At 42.4% G+C, this 22141-nt stretch overlaps 1 long non-coding RNA gene across 1 annotated transcript; it reads left to right on the top strand.

Moving 5' to 3' along the window:
• Positions 1-2757: 2757 nt before the first annotated feature.
• On the top strand, positions 2758-21761 carry LOC139173244 (uncharacterized). Its single transcript, XR_011560000.1, has 3 exons — positions 2758-2806; positions 14647-14702; positions 21748-21761. It is a non-coding gene; the product is annotated as an uncharacterized lncRNA (long non-coding RNA).
• Positions 21762-22141: the final 380 nt, after the last annotated feature.

Below are 22141 nucleotides of genomic sequence, written 5' to 3'. Positions count from 1 at the left end.
AACAGAGGAAGGAAGCAAGGAAACTTATGAAAGGGGAGAGTAAGAGAGGAATGAGTGAAGGGAGGGAGGGAGGGAAGAAGGTGGGAAGGAGAAAGAAAAGAAGAAATAGAGGAAGGGAAGGTAAAAGAGAGAAAGAAAAAGAGCAAGAAAGAAAGCTGCAAGCACCCCCCCGAGCCCCCCAGGCCGGCTGCAACCTTTTAAAAAACGCGCGCCGCTTCGCAGCTGTCTCCTGAAGCCGAACGCGGAAGTTAGCGTTTGGCTTCAGGAGACAGCTCCTTGGCGCTTGTATCTCGAATTTGGGCTTGTAAGTAGAACAAAAATATCTCTCCCCTCCCAGCTCTTATCTCGAGTTGCTCTTAAGTAGAGCAGCTCTTATGTCGGGGTTCCACTGTACTGACATAAACTCTGCAAACAAGAATGGTTGCAATGAAATCCTTATTGGGCTCGGATACACTGCCACAGTAGCGTTCTCCAAGTTGGTACAGTTCATTTTTGTTGGACTACAATTCCCATCGTCCCTTCCCAGAAGGACCATGGTGGCAGAGATAAGACACATAGTCCACTACATCTGGCAGGCATCAGCTAAGAGATATCTGTACCAAAATTTACTTAATTTTGCAGGACACGGAGTTACAACAAACCTCAAGAACTCAACATATATTAAACAACAACAAACTTGACTGTAAAAAAATATGATTTCAACAATTGAGTCATCGAAGCGTGGAACTCATTACTGGACCCAATTGTGTCAACCCCTAACCCCCAACACTTCTCCCTTAGACTCTCCACGATTGACCTCTCCAGGTTCCTAAGAGGCCAGTAAGGGGCGTACATAAGTGCACTGGTGTGCCTTTCGTCCCCTGTCCAATTGTCTTTCCTTTCTTTCACCTGTCTTATATATTCTCTTCCTTTCATATATCCTCTCCTCTAAGTTCACTTTCACCCTTTTTTATATTATCACATGTCTATTTTTCTTCCTATGTATTTGTGTATTGGACAAATGAATAGATAGATAGATAGATAGATAGATAGATAGATAGATAGATAGATAGATAGAAAGAAAGAAAGAAAGAAAGAAAGAAAGAAACAATGGGGAGAAAATCCAATAAATAAATATTGAAATAAATTCAATCCTCTAGGATTGAAGAGAGGAGGCAGTATTATCCCCTGAGTAATGAAGATAGTGATATTGATAGAAGGTTATATCTAGCCAAAAAGCATATTGTGACAAAAAAACCCTCTTTGTTTGTTCTTTTTAAATCTGACTTTGCCCTTTGTCAAATGCTAGACATTTATTTAATGAACTGATGGGTTTTTTTAAAATGTGGCTCTTAAACGAATACGATGGACAGAGTTTTCCTTATATCGTGCAACGTTAAAAGTCTATTTGTAAAAGCAATTTATGCTCTAAGTGATCCACTCTAACTGACAATCCCTCTCCAAGTATAGAGAAAATGGTCAGCAATGCTTTGCCACGATATATGAAAATATGCTCCCTTTCGGAGCCGTGATTACAATTTGAGCTCTTTCTTCATTGGCGTTGGGAATAAAAGGAAATAAAGAAAACGAAATGTTGATAGAAAGCCTGGAGTAACCGTGCGTGAGTAGAGAGAAATAATTCAGAACCGTGGTATAAACAACCGACTATTCAAAGCAAATCCATCTTTATTACGCTCACGAACCAGCTTAATATAGTGTTCCAATGCGTTATACTCATTGGCATTTTAAAACAAAAATATTCAACAGTGGTTTGGCCAATGAGATCTGGGTGGGCGTCCTTTGAATGCCTCTGGTTGTACCTTTTATTTGTGGTAGGTAAAAACAGAAGTGCCTGGCATTAGACAGACGTCATCTCGGTAAGTAGAGGAGAAGTATTTTTGGCTCTGTGTTTGCATGTGTAGGAGGGATTGGTGAATAAATCAGATGCTTCCTATCAGAAAAGGAATATTTTTATTTTATTCTCTCTGTTTTTAGAATTTTTTTTAATTAAATGTATAAATATTAAAACAAGACATTACATAATTCATCATTTTGTTACATACTTATTTGATTTTCCTATTTGTACGAAATGTCTTAAAGGAGACAAGACAAACACCACAACAGGACATAAAGACATATAACATTATAAAACATCCCCCCCTCCCCAAACTGTTACCTAGACCAGTGTTTCTCAACCTTGGCAACTTGAAGATAATGAAATATTGTACAATTTTGGTTACACATAAAACCGCAGTACAACCGCTGGTGTTATAGGTCGTAGAAATATATAAGAGAAAGAACTGTCTAGGTCAGTGTTTCCCAACCTTGGCAACTTGAAGATATCTGGACTTCAACTCCCAGAATTCCCCAGCCTGCCCACTTCCCTCCAGACTGTCCCTTATATACTGACAAGGCATGGCCAAGTGTCCTATAGATCTACTAATGCCAAGAACCCCTTCCGACCACTGGCAGGCATGCCCAAACTAGGAGCATTTTATCCCTGTTGCTAATCATAATTCATTATGATCATAAAGATCAGAAGCAATGTGAGAAAATATTATTTGACTGAAAGAGTAGTAGATGCTTGGAACAAACTTCCAGAAGACGTGGTTAGTAAATCCACAGTAACTGAATTGAAACATGCCTGGGATAAACATAGATCCATCCTAAGATAAAATACAAAAAATAGTATAAGGGCAGACTAGATGGACCATGGGGTCTTTTTCTGCTGTCAATCTTCTATGTTTCTATCTTTCTATTATAGGTTGAGAAGTGGGAAGAGAAGAGAAACCAGAAAGTGGTGCTTCTTCATCGATCATAACTAATGGTAATTTTGAATATTTTCTTTACTGCTTCTTCTTCAAAATGGATAAAATTTCCCCTCGCCGCCTATGGAAACTTTATCTCAGACAGAGGATTCCGTTTCAAAAGATGTTACCCGTTCATTATCGGGGTTTACGAGTAATGAAAAAGAAAATGGTGTGTTTTGAGAACATATTGTAAAATAGTGATTTGATTGGTACAATTTTCATGCTTGTTAACTCGCGTGTTGCTCCTTTGTTGTGCTTCGGAACAGGCAGATCTGAACAGGAATGACAGCAGCATTTTTCTTACCGCTAAAAAACGAGAAAGAAAAATGAAAACGGAGGCGCTTAAATCAATTGAACGCTATTATCTGAAGCTGACATTAATGAGCTAGATTTAACAAAGCAGGTTACTTCCTCAAAGGGGTAGAAAACAGTCTCTGCCATTCTCGATGACAAGACTTAATAAATCTTGCTTCGGGAAATCTTGAGTTTCAAAGTCTTCTAATCCAACCCTCTGTTCAAGCAAGAAACCCTAGACCAGTGATGGCGAACGTATGGCACAGGTGCCACAAGTGGCACACAGAACCATATCTCTGTGCTGTCCGCAACTTGGGCCTCCTCCTGGATCCACAGCTCACATTAGGGAAACATCTTTCGGCCATGGCGAGGGGGGCATTTGCTCAGGTCCGCCTGGTGCACCAGTTGTGGCCCTATTTGGACCGGGAGTCACTGCTCACAGTCACTCATGCCCTCATCACCTTGAGGCTAGACTACTGTAACACTCTCTACATGGGGCTACCTTTGAAAAGTGTTCGGAGACTTCAGATCGTGCAGAATGCAGCTGCGAGAGCAATCATGGGCTTTCCCAAATATGCCCATGTTACACCAACACTCCACAATCTGCATTGGTTGCCGATCAGTTTCCGGTCACAATTCAAAGTGTTGGTTATGACCTATAAAGCCCTTCATGGCACCGGACCAGAATACCTCCGGGACCGCCTTCTGCCGCACGAATCCCAGCGACCGGTTAGGTCCCACAGAGTTGGCCTTCTCCGGGTCCCGTCAACTAAACAATGTTGCTTGGCGGGACCCAGGGGAAGAGCCTTCTCTGTGGCGGCCCTGACCCTCTGGAACCAGCTCCCCCCAGATATCAGAATTGCCCCCACCCTCCTTGCCTTTCGCAAGCTCCTTAAAACCCACCTTTGTCGCCAGGCATGGGGGAATTGAAATTTTTTCCCTTTCCCCTAGACTTATAGAATTTATACATGGTATGCTTGTTTGTATGATTGGTCTCTTAAATTGGGGGTTTTTTAGATTACTTTTTAATATTAGATTTGTTACATTGTTTTCTTTATTGTTGTTAGCCGCCCCGAGTCTTCGGAGAGGGGCGGCATACAAATCTAATAAATAAATAAATTATTATTTATTAGGTTTATATACCGCCCCTCTCCGAAGACTCGGGGCGGCTCACAACAGCAATAAAAAACAGTATAACAATGGGACAAATCTAATAATAAAATATATAAAACCCCCAACAATTAAAAACCATACAGCACATAGACACCAAACGTGAAATATAATAAGCCTGGGGGAGATGTCTTAGTTCCCCCATGCCTGGCGATATAGGTGGGTCTTGAGTAACTTGCGAAAGACAAGGAGGGTGGGGGCCGTTCTAATCTCCAGGGGGAGTTGATTCCAGAGGGCCGGGGCCACCACAGAGAAGGCTCTTCCCCTGGGGCCCGCCAATGATGGCGAACCTATGGCACGGGTGCCACAAGTGGTACACAGAACCATATCTGCTGGCACACGAGCCATTGCACTAGCTTATCTCCAATGTGCTTGTGTGTGCCGGCCAGCTGATTTTTGGCTCAAACAGAGGCTCTGGAAAGGCATTTTTGGCTTCCAGAGAGCCTCCAGGGGGATGAGGGAGGGCATTTTTACTCTCCCATGGTTCCAGGGAAGCCTTTGGAGCCTGGGGAGGGTGAAACACGAGCCTAGTGGAGTGGAATGGAATGGAATGGAATAGAATAGAATAGAATAGAATAGAATAGAATTCTTTATTGGCCAAGTGTGATTGGACACACAAGGAGTTTTTCTTTGGTGCATCTGCTCTCGGTGTACATAAAAGATAAGAGACATTTGTCAACAATCATGATATACAACACTTAATGATTGTCACAGAGTACAAATAAGCAATCAGGAAACAATCAATATTAATATAAATCATAAGGATACAAGCAACACATTACAGTCATACAGTGTTAAGTGGGAGGAGATGGGTGATGGGAACGATGAGGAGACTAATAGTAATAGTAATGCAGCCTTAGTGAATAGTCTGACAGTGTTGAGGGAATTATTTGTTTAGCAGAGTGATGGCGTTTGGGAAAAAACTGTTCTTGTGTCTAGTTGTTTTGGTGGGCAGTGCTCTGTAGCCTTGTTTTGAGGTTAGGAGTTGAAACAATTTGTGTCCAGGATGTGATGGGTCAGTAAATATTTTCCCCGCCCTCGTTTTGACTTGTGTAGTATGCAGGTCCTCAATGGAAGGCAAGTTGGCAGCAATTGTTTTTTCTGCAGTTCTGATTCTCCTCTGATGTCTGTGTCCATCTTGTTGGGTTGTAGAACCAAACCAGACAGTTATAAAGGTGCAGATGATAGACTCAATAAATCCCGTGTAAATCTGTATCAATAACTCCTTGGGCAGTTTAAGCTTTGAGGGTTTTTAAAAAAGAAAATCTTTGCTTATTATGGTTAGGTTTAGGTTAGGTTTATTGGATTTATATGCCGCCCCTCTCCGCAAACTCGGGGCGGCTCACAACAATAATAAAAAACAGTACAGTACATAATACCAAATCCAATGCCCACCCATCTAGTTACAATTTAAAATTAATAATCTCATAAAAACATTATATATAAAAAACAGGCACACAGTCAATCAATCAACAAAACAGTAAAAATTATGGATTCCATGCCAATATTTTGGTTCATAACATTGACCGCTAATCTAGACTTTCCTAAAACTTACCATCTTCTGGTCTACGAAGAAGCTTGGCCCATTGATTGCCTTGATTACAGTACATTCCCTTCCATCTATTTTTAAATGACCCATGGATCACACTCTGCATTGGCAGATGAAGAAATGCCTTTTGATTTTGTGTTGTCCTAGTCTGCCTTGGGGTAAAATTGGGCCCAGGGATAGAAATGCAATGGTTGTCTCACTGCCCTATTTGCAATCTTCTCATTGACCTTGAATGATTATCCTTCCTTGGGGGCACTGCAGAAACCATAATAGGAACTTATCTCCCAGGGCTAAAAATAAGCTAAGTATCCTTCTCTTAAAATTATTTATGGAGCGTTCTCCCGCTTTTCTATGTTATTGTTTAAATTAGACAGGACAGCCATTGTTACTGTACCATAAACTGCCAATAAGCAATTACTTGTGTGTAAGAACGTGTCTGTTTTGGAGAAAATAGAAGTCAAGCCAATCTCCAAATACCAATCTCCCCCACCCTCCTCGCCTTACGCAAGACCCTGAAAACTTATCTATGTCGCCAGGCATGGGATTATTATTATTATTATTATTATTATTATTATTATTATTATTATTATTATGTCAGTACAACACAGCAAACGAGATCACTATGCTGGATTTCGTATTTCATCACCAGTCGGGCGCTTCCCAAGCACCTAGGACTGCGTGATGTAGCGGCGAATTATGTTTGCCGATCCCAGTAAAGCGGCCTTTTGCAATTGACAGATGGAGATTTTGTCAATTCCAAAGGTTTTCAAATATCCGCTGAGATCCTTTGGTACTGCGCCCAGCGTGCCAAGTACCAGTGGGACCACTTTCACTGGCTTATGCCAGAGTCGTTGCAGCTCGATTTTTAGATCTTCGTATTTCATTAATTTCTCTAGCTGCTTCTCCTCAATTCTGCTGTCTCCTGGGATTGCGATGTCGATGATCCATACTTTCTTTTTCTCCACGATCACAATGTCTGGTGTGTTATGCTTCAGAATTCGGTCAGTCGGAAGTCGGAAGTCCCACAGTAGTTTTGCTTGCTCATTTTCTATTATTATTATTATTATTATTATTATTATTATTATTATTATTATTATTATTATTAATTAGATTTGTATGCTGCCCCTCTCCAGAGACTCGGAGCGGCTCACAACAGCAAAATACAGTACAAATCTAATGATTAAAAAACAGTTTAAAACCCATTAATATAAAAAACGGTCATACATCCCAAACAAACCATACATAAAATGGAACGGCCCCGGGGGAATCAATTTCCCCATGCCTGATGGCAGAGGTGGGTTTTAAGGAATTTGCGAAAGGCAAAGAGGGTGGGGGCATTCCTGATCTCCAGGGGGAGTTGATTCTAGAGGGTCGGGGCCGTCACAGAGAAGGCTCTTCCCCTGGGGCCCGCCAGACGACATTGTATCCCCTTCTCTCACCATTAAGAGTTATGTGTGGTTGTGATTGTTTTTTATGATAGCGGGTTTTTAGTCATAGTTTTAACTATTAGGTTTGTATTGTACTATTTATTGCTGTTGTGAGCCGCCCCGAGTCTTCGGAGAGGGGTGGCATACAAGTCTAAATAATAATAATAATAATAATAATAATAATAATAATAATAATAATAATAATAATAATAGTCCTCCTGACCATTGCATCTAATAGGGGGTCCTATTATTGTTGTTGTTGTTGTTGTTGTTGTTGTTTGTTATTATTATTATTATCATTATCATCATCATCATCATTATTATTATCATCATCATCATCATCATCATCAAGGAAGGGGGTGGGAGAGATTTCTTGCACTTCCACTCCACCCATCCTTACAGCGCTACTTTCCCTTTCATTAGAATGATTAAAACTCCTAAATGTGAATTGAATCATTCAATCCTAATGGTATTAATCTCCTACATTAAAACTTATAGACTTTTCTCCAGGGTACAGAGTAGGAAGCAATTCCAGATCAGATAACACAACAATCAAATCAGGCTTGGATAATTTTGAAAAACGGATTAGCATCCAACTTGGTCACTTACACAGATAGTAGTCTAATTCCAACGGTATAGGGTGGAATAGAATGCTTTAAAAGCATCCCTGACTTTTGATCTTATCCCTGGGTTGGGGTGGGGAGCCATAGATGAGGGCAATTGGCATAAGGTAGCGTCAAGCAATACACCATAAAAATTGTATAAACAAGCTCTCTGTCTGCAATGCTGATCTGGACCTCAAAGAAATCCAGTTGCTTTATTGTTTTTATGTTGCAAATACAGTGGAACGTCTACCTACAAAACTTACGAACTTTTCTAGATAAGAACCAGGTGTTCAAGAATTTTTTTGCCTCTTCTCAAGAACCATTTTCCACTTATAAACCTGAGCCTTCGAAACTGTAACCGGAAAAGGCAGGGAGAAGCCTCCGTGGGGCCTTTCTAGGAATCTCCTGGGAGGAAACAGAGCCGGAAGAGGTGGGGAGAAACCTCTGTGGGGCCTTTCTAGGAATCTCCTGGGAGGAAACACAGCCGGAAGAGGCAGGTAGAAGCCTCCGTGGGGCCTCTCTAGGAATCTCCTGGGAGGAAACAGAGCCAGAAGAGGTGGGGAGAAGCCTCCATGGGGCCTCTCTAGGAATCTCCTGGGAGGAAACGGAGCCAGAAGAGGTGGGGAGAAGCCTCCATGGGGCCTCTCTAGGAATCTCCTGGGAGGAAACGGAGCCGGAAGAGGTGGGGAGAAGCCTCCGTGGGGCCTCTCTAGAATCTCCTGGGAGGAAACAGAGCTGGAAGAGGCGGGGAGAAGCCTCCGTGGGGCCTCTCTAGGAATCTCCTGGGAGAAAACAGGTCCTCCACCCTCCCTGTGGTTTCCCCCATCGCACACATTATTTGCTTTTACACTGATTCCTATGGGAAAAACGGCTTCTTCTTACAAACGTTTCTACTTAAGAACCTGGTCACGGAACGAATTAAGTTCGTAAGTAGAGGTATCACTGTATTCTGTAATTTCCCAGCCATCAAGGGTAGCAGGACATTCAATCTTTTGCAGCCGCCTAAGTTGCACAATCCTCTCTAATTTTCTAAAAGTTAGCCACCTCACTTGTCAGGATGCGCTATCCCTCTCGCTTGTAATTCACACAACAGCAGCCTCTTGCTGCCCCGCCACATCCGGAAACCAAACTGCAGCTTAGAACAATCAATACGGATCTTCTTCGCCCTTCCAAACGCACCTTTTATTTCTTTCCCAGCGCAATTTAAAAAATGAACGTTAACAAGTAGCCTCCGTGCCCTCCCGAAAAGGTCGGCAGTCCCTCTGCAGCAAATTAATCCCAATTAGTAAAGATATTTTGTCTCGCTACGTCATTCCATTTTTTGATTTACCAGGTTTTTCTGAATGCAGACGGCAAATGTTAATGACTTACTTTGCTGGGAATTTATCCTGCTGTTTCATTTCCCATTTGACAATTACTTGCATCTCAGCAAGGCTGGGTAGCTTTCTACTAATGAACCCAGGGTCTCGTAGGTATAATGGTGGTTTTGGTAGGTTGTGTTTGTGTGTGTGTGTGTTTTTTTATGACATCTGTAAAAATTACCGGTTCTTGGGGGGGAAAAGAACATTTCTGGGAGGCCAGGAGGATTGATAATGTTCACATAAATTTTACTGTTAATTTGTATTTTCCACTATTTAGTAGCAGAATGGCAAAATGGAGGAATCTATGGAGAACATAAACAAATTCTAGTAAATTCAGCACATTTTGGTTTACTGCAGAGAAATTTGGGATAGGAAATATACCTTGTTTTGCTCACTTTTCCTAAATTATTCCCATGGCACTGAGCCATTTCAATGTAATATTTATCTATCGGTTGGTAACAAAACTAAATGAGGATCTTACTGAATATTTCTCTTAGGAAGAACTTTGTCATAGAGGTTTACAGCTAGTCCTTGACTTATGGCCACAAGTGAACCCAAATTTTCTGTTGTTAAGTGAGTCGTCGTCCCCATTTTATGACCTTGCTTGCCACTGTTCTTGAATTGAACTGCAGCATAATGAGACTAGGAATAGGAACTACAATAGGAGAAATTCTTCTCAAAAATTTCCCCAATAAATTTTTACATTCATTTTGCAATGCAGAATTAATTTGCATTCATTTTGCAATGCAGAATTAATTTGCATTCATTTTGAAATATTAATTTGCATTCATTTTGAAATGCAGAATTACTCTGCATTCATTTTGAAATGCAGAATTAATTTGCATTACTTTGGAAATGCAGAATTAATTTATTTTATTTTATTTATTTATTAGATTTGTATGCCGCCCCTCTCCATAGACTCGGGGCGGCTCACAACAATAACAAGAACAATGTAAGAACAAATCTAATAATTTTTTAAAAAACTAAAAAACCCATTATTAAAAGCAAACACACACACAAACATTCCATGTATAAACTGTACAGGCCGGGGGAAATGTGTCAGTTCCCCCATGCCTGACGGCAGAGATGGATCTTAAGAACTTTACGAAAGGCAAGGAGGGTGGGGGCAGTTCTGATCTCCGGGGGGAGCTGGTTCCAGAGGGTCGGGGCCGCCACAGAGAAGGCTCTTACCCTGGGTCCCGCCAAACGACATTGTTTAGTCAACAGGACCCGGAGAAGACCAACTCTGTGGGACCTAACCGGTCGCTGGGATTCGTGTGGCAGAAGGCGGTCCCGGAGGTATTCTGGTCCGATGCCAGGAAGGGCTTTATAGGTCATAACCAACACTTTGAATTGTGCCCGGAAATTGATCGGCAACCAATGCAGACTGCGGAGTGTTGGTGTAACATGGGCATATCTTGGGAAGCCCATGCTTGCTCTCGCAGCTGCATTCTGCATGATCTGAAGTTTCCAAACACTTTTCAAAGGTAGCCCCATGTAGAGAGCATTACAGTAGTCGAGCCTCGAGGTGATGAGGGCATGAGTGACTGTGAGCAGTGAGTCCCGGTCCAGATAGGGCCGCAATTGGTGCCCAAGGCGAACCTGGGCAAACGCCCCCCCTCACTACAGCTGAAATATGTTTCTCTAATGTGAGCTGTGGATCGAGGAGGACGCCCAAGTTGCGGACCCTCTCTGAGGAGGTCAATATTTCCCCCCCCCAGGGTTATGGACGGACAGATGAATTGTCCCTGGGAGGCAGGACCCACAGCCACTCCGTCTTATCCGGATTGAGTTTGAGTCTGTTGACACCCATCCAGACCCCAACAGCCTCCAGGCACCGGCACATCACTTCCACTGCTAATCTCCATTCATTTTGAAATGCAGAATTAATTTGCATTCCTTTGGAAATGCAGATCAGCCCACAATTCCACAGAAGCACAGGTTGTTTATTTGTGGTATGGGAGGCACTGAGGCTAATCTAAAAAAAAAGGCATGCAGGGATTATGGGGTCATTAAAAGTAGATGAATAAGAACAGTGGTTAATTAAGACAACAGTATTTTGCTTTATTTTGCTACTCCTAACCTAGTGCCCTATTTTAGCCTAATTTTATCCATTAGATCATTCCCGGTTTGAAACAAATTTTTAGTACCCCAATTCATTTTCCCACATCTTTGTTAGCACATCTTTGTGGGGAAAAGATGGGTCCTGTGTTAACAAAAACTTCAGAAGAGAAGGATTTAGGAGTAGTGAACAGTGCAGTCGGGCAGTAAGAAAAGCAAGTAGGATGCTTGGCTGCATAGCTAGAGGTATAACAAGCAGGAAGAGGGAGATTATGATCCCGCTATATAGAGTGCTGGTGAGACCACATTTGGAATACTGTGTTCAGTTCTGGAGACCTCACCTACAAAAAGATATTGACAAAATTGAACGGGTCCAAAGAGGGGCTACAAGAATGGTGGAAGGTCTTAAGCATAAAACGTATCAGGAAAGACTTCAAGAACTCCATCTGTATTGTCTGGAGGACGGAAGGAAAAGGGGGGACATGATCAAAACATTTAAATATGTTAAAGGGTTAAATAAGGTCCAGGAGGGAAGTGTTTTTAATAGGAAACTGAACACAAGAACAAGGGGACACAATCTGAAGTTAGTTTGGGGAAAGATCAAAAGCAACGTGAGAAAATATTATTTTACTGAAAGAGTAGTAGATCCCTGGAACAAACTTCCAGCAGACATGGTTGGTAAATCCACAGTAACTGAATTTAAACCTGCCTGGGATAAACATAGATCCATCCTAAGATAAAATACAGAAAGTAGTATAGGGGCAGACTAGATGGATCATGAGGTCTTTTTCTGCCGTCAGTCTTCTATGTTCCTATGTTCCTGTGTTCCTATGTTCCTATGTTCCTATGTTCCTATGTTCCTATGTTTCTTACTTACTTACTTACTTACTTACTTACTTACTTACTTACTTACTTACTTACTTACTTACTTACTTACTTACTTACTTACTTACTTACTGGCTTTGTTTGCTGAAAGTTTTATTTTAGCAGCCAAAGTATGGTGTTAATTTTTTTTTTTTTACTGCTGGGTCATATTCACACGATACCTTTAACCAGAACAGGCAACTGAGCTTGCTGGATTTGGAATAAGCACAAAACCAAGTAAGTACGCAGGAGAAAGAAGATGACATTCTATTGCAGCTCGTGGCAAAAGTTTGCTCCGAGCAAAGGAGAGATGTCGGGAAAAGAGGCAGCAAAAAAAGAAGATAGCCTCAAAGGACACGCTCCGAGGAGAAGGCTTCATCTAAGGGAAGGAAATGTCAGAAATACTCTTCTCCCTCTGCTGAGGTCGTATTGAGCTCCAGCATTGCAAAACTGACACCATGACAGTTCTGAAATATAAATGAAACTTCAAAGCAATTTTATCCCATCAAGCAACTTAAGCGCCTGGGGTTCAGAGAAACAAGTGGCTTGACCTACTCAAGGCATAAAAGCCTTCCGAGAAAATCCGAAGGCTTTGATAAAGGGTAGATTTAATTATGGTTCTCTCTCCCTCAATCTCTGCTGTTCTCGTGTTGCCTACAATGGACAAAATTATTTGGAAAAGGATACATTTGGTGAGAGCTCCAATCTTGCCTGGCCTTGAGAAACGTAGAAGATTGAGGGCAGAAAAAGACCTCATGGTCCATCTAGCCTGCCCTTATACTATTTCCTGTGTTTTATCTTAGGATGGATCTATCTTTATCCCAGGCATGTTTAAATTCAGTGACTGTGGATTTACCAATCATGTCTGCTGGAAGTTTGTTCCAAGGATCTACTACTCTTTCAGTCAAATAATATTTTCTCATGTATTGACCAAAATTGGGCAACTAGAAACTAAAACATACGATGAACAGTTGCAGGAACTGGACATGGCTAGTTTAGTGAAGACAAGGACCAGGGTAGACATGATAGCAGTCTTCCAATATTTAATAATAATAATAATAATAATAATAATAATAATAATAATAATAATAATAATACTATGTGAAGGAGAGCAAAGAGTCAGCGTTGATGGAGGTCAACAATAGGAAGCTTCTCAAGGTGAAGCAAACTAAGGAACAGTACAGAAAAACTGTAACTCAATGTCGTATGGACAGTTGGCGGAACAAAGCATTGCATGGCCAGTTCTTGGAGAAGATTGAAGGCAAAGTGGATAAAGAAAAGACCTGGTCATGGCTTACAAGTGGAACACTCAAAAAGGAGACAGAAGGACTAATACTGGCGGCACAAGAACAGGCCATTAGAACAAATGCTGTCAAAGCCAGAATTGAAAAATCAACAGATGATCCAAAGCGCAGACTCTGTAAAGAAACAGATGAAACAATCGATCACATACTCAGCTGCTGCAAAAAGATCGCACAGACTGACTACAAGCATAGACATGATGCTGTGGCACAGAAGATCCACTGGAACTTGTGCCGGAACTACCATTTGCCAGTGGCAAAGAACTGGTGGGATCATAAGCCCGAAAAAGTGGTTGAAAATGAGCAAGCAAAACTACTGTGGGACTTCCGACTTCAGACTGATCGAATTCTGAAGCATAACACACCAGACATTGTGATCGTGGAGAAAAAGAAAGCATGGATCATCGACATCGCAATCCCAGGAGACAGCAGAATTGAGGAGAAGCAGCTAGAGAAATTAGTGAAATACGAAGATCTAAAAATTGAGCTGCAACGACTCTGGCATAAGCCTCTGAAAGTGGTCCCAGTGGTACTTGGCACGCTGGGCGCAGTGCCAAAGGATCTCAGTGGACATTTGAAAACCATCGGAATTGACAAAATCTCCATCTGTCAATTGCAAAAGGCCGCTTTACTGGGATCGGAAAACATAATTCACCACTACATCACGCAGTCCTAGGTGCTTGGGAAACGCCCGACTGGTGATGAAATACAAAATCCAGCATAGTGATCTTGTTTGCTATGTTGTATTGACATAATAATAATAATAATAATAATAATAATAATAATAATAATAATAATAATAATAACAACAACAACAACAACAACAACAACAACAACAGATTTGGAAGGGACCTGTGAATTTCTTACCCATGTGCCAAGATAGATGGAAAATTTACACATCACTCTTGCCTACAATTTCAAATGGTCCAATCTGTGAGAATCAAATCGGAGCATTCTGACTTCATAAACAGTTGTGTATGAACAAGTCAACCAGTTGTTCTTTTTCTTTTTTCATTGCGTGGTTGAGTAATATTGCTGTGATCAGGGGGAGGTGTTCGTGGTAAGCCATCTGGATAGCTCAGGGAGGTGAGATATTAAATAAATGATGTTTTTTGAAATATTTGGGGTTCAGAAGGCCCAAGGGAGTGTGGCATTGATGCAACAATAAAACTCGAGGAGCTGGGGACTGAGCGTTTTGCAATTTTCTTTTCGGTTTATTTTTCAGGAAAACATATTCTCTGCCTCCTGCCCAACGTTGCCAAAACTAACATCAGAGAAAAGGTATGCTTTTTTTTTTTTAGTTTGTATTCTATAATATTATTTCAAGAGAGAAAAATTCAGGTACACATATAAGGTGAAATTCCCCTCTGTCTCTCGCGTTCTCGCTGCCTCTCTCTTTCTCTCTCCACGGCTGAAGGAAGTATTGCCCAATCTCTCAGAAAATTAAAATAAAATCCATTTGACAACGGAATGTCTTGGAAAAAACCAACAACCTGACTTTATAGTGACATGCAAAGGAAGAGAAAATGAACACCTACCGCCACTGAAAACATGCAATCTCCTTTGCACCTCATAACTTCAAGTAAACTTTGTGTCAGAACAAAATAGCAATTCTGATTTGGCTTTACGTTCGTTTTTTCTTCTCAGAAATGAAGTGCAGATTGAATTCCTGAGATAATTGCAGAAGCTATTTTTCCTTCCTTCCTTCCTTCCTTCCTTCCTTCCTTCCTTCCTTCCTTCCTTCCTTCTTCCTTCCCTCCCTCCCTCCCTCCTTCCTTCCCTCCCTCCCTCCTTCCTTCCTTCCTTCCCTCCTTCCTTCCTTCCTTCCATCCATACATCCTTCCTTCCTTCCTTCCTCCTACCTTCCTTCTCTTCCTACCTACCTTCCTTCCTTCCCTCCTACCTACCTTCCTTCCTTCCTTCCCTCCTACCTTCCTTACTTCCATCCATACATCCTTCCTTCCTTCCTTCCTTCCTTCCCTCCTACCTTCCTTCCTTCCCTCCTTCCTTCCTTCCTTCCCTCCTTCCTTCCTTCCTTCCTACCTTCCTTCCTTCCCTCTTACCTTCCTTCCTTCCTTCCATCCATACATCCTTCCTTCCTTCCCTCCTTCCTTCCTTCCTTATTTCCTACCTTCCTTCCTCCCTTCCCTCCTACCTTCCTTCCTTCCTTCCATCCATACATCCTTCCTTCCTTCCCTCCTTCCTTCCTTCCTTCCTTACTTCCTACCTTCCTTCCCCTCCTACCTACCTTCCTTCCTTCCCTCCTACCTTCCTTCCTTCCATCCATCCATCCTCCTTCCTTCCTTCCTTCCCTCCTACCTTCCTTCCTTCCTTCCTTCCATCCATCCTTCCTTCCTTCCCTCCTACCTTCCTCCCTTCCCTCCTCCCTTCCTTCCTTCCTCCCTCCCTCCTGCCTTGTTATTGTCATAGTCATCAACAGCTGTTGTGCAGCTGTGATTATAATGCAGTACTGCAGGGTGCTTCTGTTGACTGCCGGCTGCCAGCAGTTGGTAGTTCGAGTCTCACTAGCTCAAAGTTGACTCAGCCTTCCATCCTTCTGAGAACAGTAAAATGAGGGCCCAGATTATTGGGGGCAATAGGCTGACTCTGTAAAACCACTTAGAGAAGGCTATATGTCTCAGAGCTATTGGTATTTCCTTCCTTCTTTCCTTCCTCCCTTTTCCTTCCTCCCTAGAAACATAGAAACATAGAAGACTGACGGCAGAAAAAGACCTCATGGTCCATCTAGTCTGCCCTTATACTATTTCCTGTATTTTATCTTAGGATGGATTTATGTTTATCCCAGGCATGTTTAAATTCAGTTACTGTGGATTTACCAACCACGTCAGCTGGAAGTTTGTTCCAAGCATCTACTACTCTTTCAGTCAAATAATATTTTCTCATGTTGCTTTTGATCTTTCCCCCAACTAACTTCAGATTGTGTCCCCTTGTTCTTGTGTTCACTTTCCTACTAAAAACACTTCCCTCCTGAACCCTATTTAACCCTTTCACATATTTAAATGTTTCAATCATGTCCCCCCCTTTTCCTTCTGTCCTCCAGACTATACAGATTGAGTTCACTAAGTCTTTCCTGATACGTTTGATGCTTAAGACCTTCCACCATTCTTGTAGCCCATCTTTGGGACCCGTTCAATTTTGTCAATATCTTTTTGTAGGTGAGGTCTCCAGAACTGAACACAGTATTCCAAATGTGGTCCCACCAGCGCTCTATACAGCGGGATCATAATCTCCCTCTTTCTTCCTTCCTTCTTTTCTCCTTCCCTCCCTCCCAGTGGTCACAATGCAATATTGCAGGCTAACTCTACCCAATGCTAGGAGTTCAATCTTGACTCCTGGACTCATCACAAGGTTGACTCAGCCTTCCATCCTTCCAAGGTGGGTAAAACAAGGACCCAGATTGTTGGGAGGAAATTTGCTGACTCTGTAAACCACTTAAAGAGGGCTGTAAAACACTATGAAACGGTATATACGTCAGTGCCATTAATATTTATCTAAAACCATCATCCTTGGAAAATTGCTATGTAAACCATCATCCTTGGGAAAATTGCACAGGATCCCTTTGCTTAATTTACAAGCACTGAGCAAACTGAGACAGAAAGGATCTTATTTATTTATTTATTTATTTATTTATTTATTAATCAGATTTGTATGCCGCCCCTCTCCGCAGACTCGGGGCGGCTAACAGCAGCAATAATACAATGTAAACAAATCTAATATTTAAGTTAATTTAAAACCCCAATTTAGAAACCAATCATACATACTAACATACCATGCATAAATTTTATAAGCCTAGGGGGAAGGGAAAGTCTCAATTCCCTCATGCCTGACGACAGAGGTGGTTTTTTAAGGAGCTTACGAAAGACAAGGAGGGTGGGGGCAACTCTGATATCTGGGGGGAGTTGGTTTCAAAGGATCGGGGCCGCCACAGAGAAGGCTCTTCCCCTGGGTCCCGCCAAATGACATTGCTTAGTTGACGGGACCCGGAGAAGGCCAACTCTGTGGGACCTAACTGGTCGCTGGGATTCGTGTGTGGCAGAAGGCGGTCCTGGAGGTATTCTGGTCCAGTGCCATGAAGGGCTTTATAGGTCATAACCAACACTTTGAATTGTGACTGGAAACTGATCGGCAACCAATGCAGACTACGGAGTGTTGGTGTGACATGGGCGTATTTAGGAAAGCCCATGATAGCTCTCGCATCTGCCTCTTTGTTTACTATATGTAGCTGCTGCTCTATATTTAATAACTGTCTCCCTTTTAATTTTCTAAGTACAAGATAGCACAACATTTTGTTGCAGAGCTTTGGAATACAGCCATACAAGGGCAGGTGCCAAATGAGGTTGTATAACTCTGTACTAAGGCTCTGCTTGTTTAGCCAGGATTTATTCAATCAGCCACAATTGACTGCATTCAGACAACCTGGGAAGCCATCAATTATAGTTTGAAATCACAATGGCTGAGTTTGCTCAACACGCTAACTCTCAGCCAAACAAATCAGGTTACATCTTAAAATGATCCATTATGAGATGGGTCATTTTATTATTATAGATAGAGTGCTGTACTGTAGGCCACTGAAGCTGGCTGTAGATCTGTGGGTCAGTGGTTCAAATCTCATCACCGGCTCAAGGTTGACTCAGCCTTCCATCCTTCTGAGGTGGGTCAAATGAGGACCCGGATTGTGGGGGCAATATGCTGGCTCTGTTAAAAAAAGGTGCTATTGCTAACATGTTGGTAAGCCACCCCTGAGTCTAAGGAGAAGGGCGGCATAAAAATCGAATAAATAAATAAATACTGAGGTTTTTTAGACACACAGTAGCATGTGCTTTTAGATAAACCAGGCTTTTCTTGAACACAGAGGCCTAGCTCCGTGATGGTGAACCTTATTTGGCTCGGGTGCCAAAAGGGCGTGTGCACATGCATGCCCAAATCCATAATGCAATGGCCTCTCCCCACACATGCGCACAATCCTTGTGCTGCCCCCCACACATGCACACAACCTCCCATGCAACCCCTTGCATGCCGCCCCCAAGTCTGCGGAGAGGGGGTGGCACACAAATCTAATAAATAAAATAAATAATAATAAATAAAATGCTGCCTCCTCCATGCATATGCACAGGTCTCATCCAGACTTCCAGTAGTTCATGAGAATTTCCTGAACCCTGGGGATGGCGAAAAACAGCCCAACAGTGCAATGGCCCAATGGCCCAAAGGCCCAACAGCCCAATAGCCCAACAACCCAATGGTGCAATGGCACAAAGGCACAACTGCCCAACAGCCCAACAACCCAACAGCACAATGGCCCAACAGCCCAACGGCCAATGGCCAAACAGCCCCAACAACCCAATGGCACAACAGCCCAATGGCCCCAACGGCCCAACAGCCCAACGGGCCAAACAGCCCAACAACCCCAACAAACCCAATGGCCCAATGGCCAAACAGCCCAATGGCCAAACAGCCCAACAGCCCAACAACCCAACAGCCCAATAGCCCAATGGCCCAACAGCCCTATTAGGACAACAGCACAACAACCCAACAGCACAACGGCCCAACGGCCAAACAGCCCAACAACCCAATGGCCCAACGGCCCAACAGCCTAACGGCCCAACAGTCCAATGGCCCAACAATTCCAATGGCCCAACGGCCCAATGGAAAGTTTCTAAAACTTCCAGCTGGCCCACTGGGCCATTTTTCACCATCCCCAGGACAGCAACAATGGCTGAAAAGAAGGCCGAAAACCAACAGCACATGCATGCACACTGGAGCTGACATAGGGCAACGCCTTGCACGTCCTCAGTTATCGCTCCACAGGTGGCACATGTGCCATAGGTTTGCCATCCCTGGCCTAACTTCATCAACCAAGTCGTCACTGTTAGCCCACAAAGTTTGTTAGCTGGCAAAGTTTATCCCACTATCACTGAAAGGCCAGGAATATTTCATATATATTTTCCCGCGCTGTCAGAAACTAATTACAGAAGCTTGTCGATCCATAATTCTGGCTACTTACAGATTGCTCAGAGACTAATACCCATGCCCCTCCGAGGATACCTCTGCCTCAATCTCTATTCAGTAACCTTCTTCCCAGCCCTCACAATTTTCAAGACTTGAGTTCATTAGCAACATCAACCAATCTCTCGTATTCGTTGCATCAAGGTCCAAACCCTAATTTGGAGCTAATGAGAATAAAATGAAGTAGAAAATGTACTGGCTTTTTAGAGACATAATTTGAGGTTAAAAAAAAGGAAAGAGTGAGTGTGTAAAAAGTCCTCTCCTCCCGATTTACACATTGAGATGGTGGTCACATATTTTGAGTCTAGAGCCAGGGTTATGCAATTAATATTCTGCAGATAATTTTGAAGGTAGGACTTCTATACGTCTTCTTCTTCTTATATATAATAACAAAATTGGAAGGGGATCTGAAGGACTTCACGTCTCCGAGTCTGCGGAGAGGGGCGGCATACAAAATCTAATAAATTAAATTAAATTAAAATTAAATTATTAAATAAATTAATTAATTCTAGTTCAACCCACTGCTTAGGCAGGAAACCCTAAACCACTTCAGACTGGTCATCCAGTTCATATTCTTACCCATAAAAAGTGCCAATAGATTTAAGAAGGAAGGGAGGAAGGATGGAAGGGAGGGAGGGAGAGAAGAAGGAAAGATAATGAAGGAATGAAGGAAGGAGAAGGAAGGAAGGAAAGAAGGAAGGAAGGAGAAGGAAGGAAGGAAAGAAAGAAAGAAGGAATGAAGGAGAAGAAGAAGAAGGAAGAAAGGAAGGAAGAAGGGAAGGCAGGGAGGGAGGGAAGGAAGGGAAGGAAGTAGGTAAGAAGGAAAGATAAGGAGAAAGGGAAGGAAGGCAGAAGGAAGGAAGGAAGGAAAGGGAGAGGGGAAAGGGGAGGAAAGAGGAAGTGAAGAGGAAAGAGGAGGAGGATAATTATTGATCTGGGTATTGCAGAACTAGATTCTATGGGATGTTAAAATTCAGCTATGGAGATACTTGAACTTTCAAACTGGTTTTGAGTTCATTAGGAGGGAAAGAAAGGAGAGGAAGGAAAGGAAGGGAGGGAGGGGAGGAGGGAAGGAAGGAGGGAGGAGAGAAGAAGGGAGGGAGGGAGGAAAGAAATCATCTCTAATGGCCAGCTACTTACATAATGACAACAGTAACTTACTATTATACAACCTTGATCCTCTTTTTACCTTGCTTTGGAAATCATCTAATTGTACCTGTTGGATCAAAACTCTACTCCGTAGGCAGATTTTTAAATGGGTCACAATATTTGCAGACCACCCCCATGCAGCTGAAAATTAAAGTTGTACAAAGTCCAGATCATTAAGCACAAATCTGTCTGACAGATTTATGACCAGCTGGTTAGACAGTGGTAGCAGAAAGACGGGCCAACCTCTAGCCTTTTCGAACTTTAAATCTGATACGTTGTCTTTGATCTAAACGGCTCGCAGGTACAGGACTCCTAACAAATCATTGTGCTATCGATAAAAGACAACCTTATTCAAAAGTAGTACATTACATATGAGGAGTTACATGGATCGTCTCCTTTGACTGGACTACAGCAGAGTGTGTATCCCTTGCCATTTATCCTGCAGAGGCTGATTCCATATCTCAGCTATCAATTCTTTGTCAGAGCAGGATTGATGAGAGAGAGGGTGGGAATGCTAGGTGCGAGCCAGTGGGACTGTTTATCTTCAAACAGGTAATTCAGTCCAGGTGTGGAGAGATCTGGGAGAAAGTGGACTTTGTCTTAATTAACTCATTGCTCATTAACTCCTTAATTAACTCATGAAATCCTACGCCACCTAGAACCACTTGTCTAGTGAAATGGATGCCCATTTGAATGAGAGAAATATTATTTTAATAAAGTAACATGAGAAAATATTATTTTACTGAAAGAGTAGTAGATCCTTGGAACAAACTTCCAGCAGATGTGGTTGGTAAATCCACAGTCACTGAATTTAAACATGCCTGGGATAAACATAGATCCATCTTAAGATAAAATACAGGAAATAGTATAAGGGCAGACGAGATGGACCATGAGGTCTTTTTCTGCCATCAATCTTCTATGTTTCTATGTTTCTATGAGAGAAACAAACAAATACAATAAAAATAAATACATTATAGCTGGGAAAGTATTGTTACAGTTTTCCAGAGTCTGTAGTTAGTTCCAGGCTGGCGTGAATGATAGTTTTGTAGCCTGAGGGAAGAATCAAATGTATCATCAGCCTGGCGTTCCTTCACCCCCACAAAACATCTACGAGAGTCGCCAGAAAGTAATGCACCAATTTTTTTTTCTCCAGCAATTATTTATTGAACACAATGAAACTTACACACAAGTAAGAATGAAGTTTCTTCTACAAAGTCCCTCTCCCGCCGAAGGTCAATGACCCAACGGTTACTCTCAGCCTGGTTTGGCCATCCCGTCGAAGCTGTTGCACGGTGTGGCCATTGCGCATGCTACAGCTACTAGGAGCCACAGGTAAGAGCTGTGTGACAGGTGGGAACCAAAGGTGAAGAAGCTGCCCTACAAACTTGCCCTAAAATTTTGTCCTAAAATGGGCTGCCATAAAAGGAACACAACTGCCCTTACATCAGAGATGCTACCCTTCCCTGAGCACTCCATACACCCCCACTTAATTTTAATATTCAATAAGAAAATTATGCAGATCTGAATGTCTTTTGTGTGAACTTGGG

Source organism: Erythrolamprus reginae, chromosome 10 (assembly GCF_031021105.1).
Source record: "Erythrolamprus reginae isolate rEryReg1 chromosome 10, rEryReg1.hap1, whole genome shotgun sequence".
Lineage (NCBI taxonomy): Eukaryota > Metazoa > Chordata > Lepidosauria > Squamata > Dipsadidae > Erythrolamprus > Erythrolamprus reginae.
Note: the sequence above shows the minus strand (reverse complement) of the source record. Positions and strands in the feature narration are given on the sequence as shown.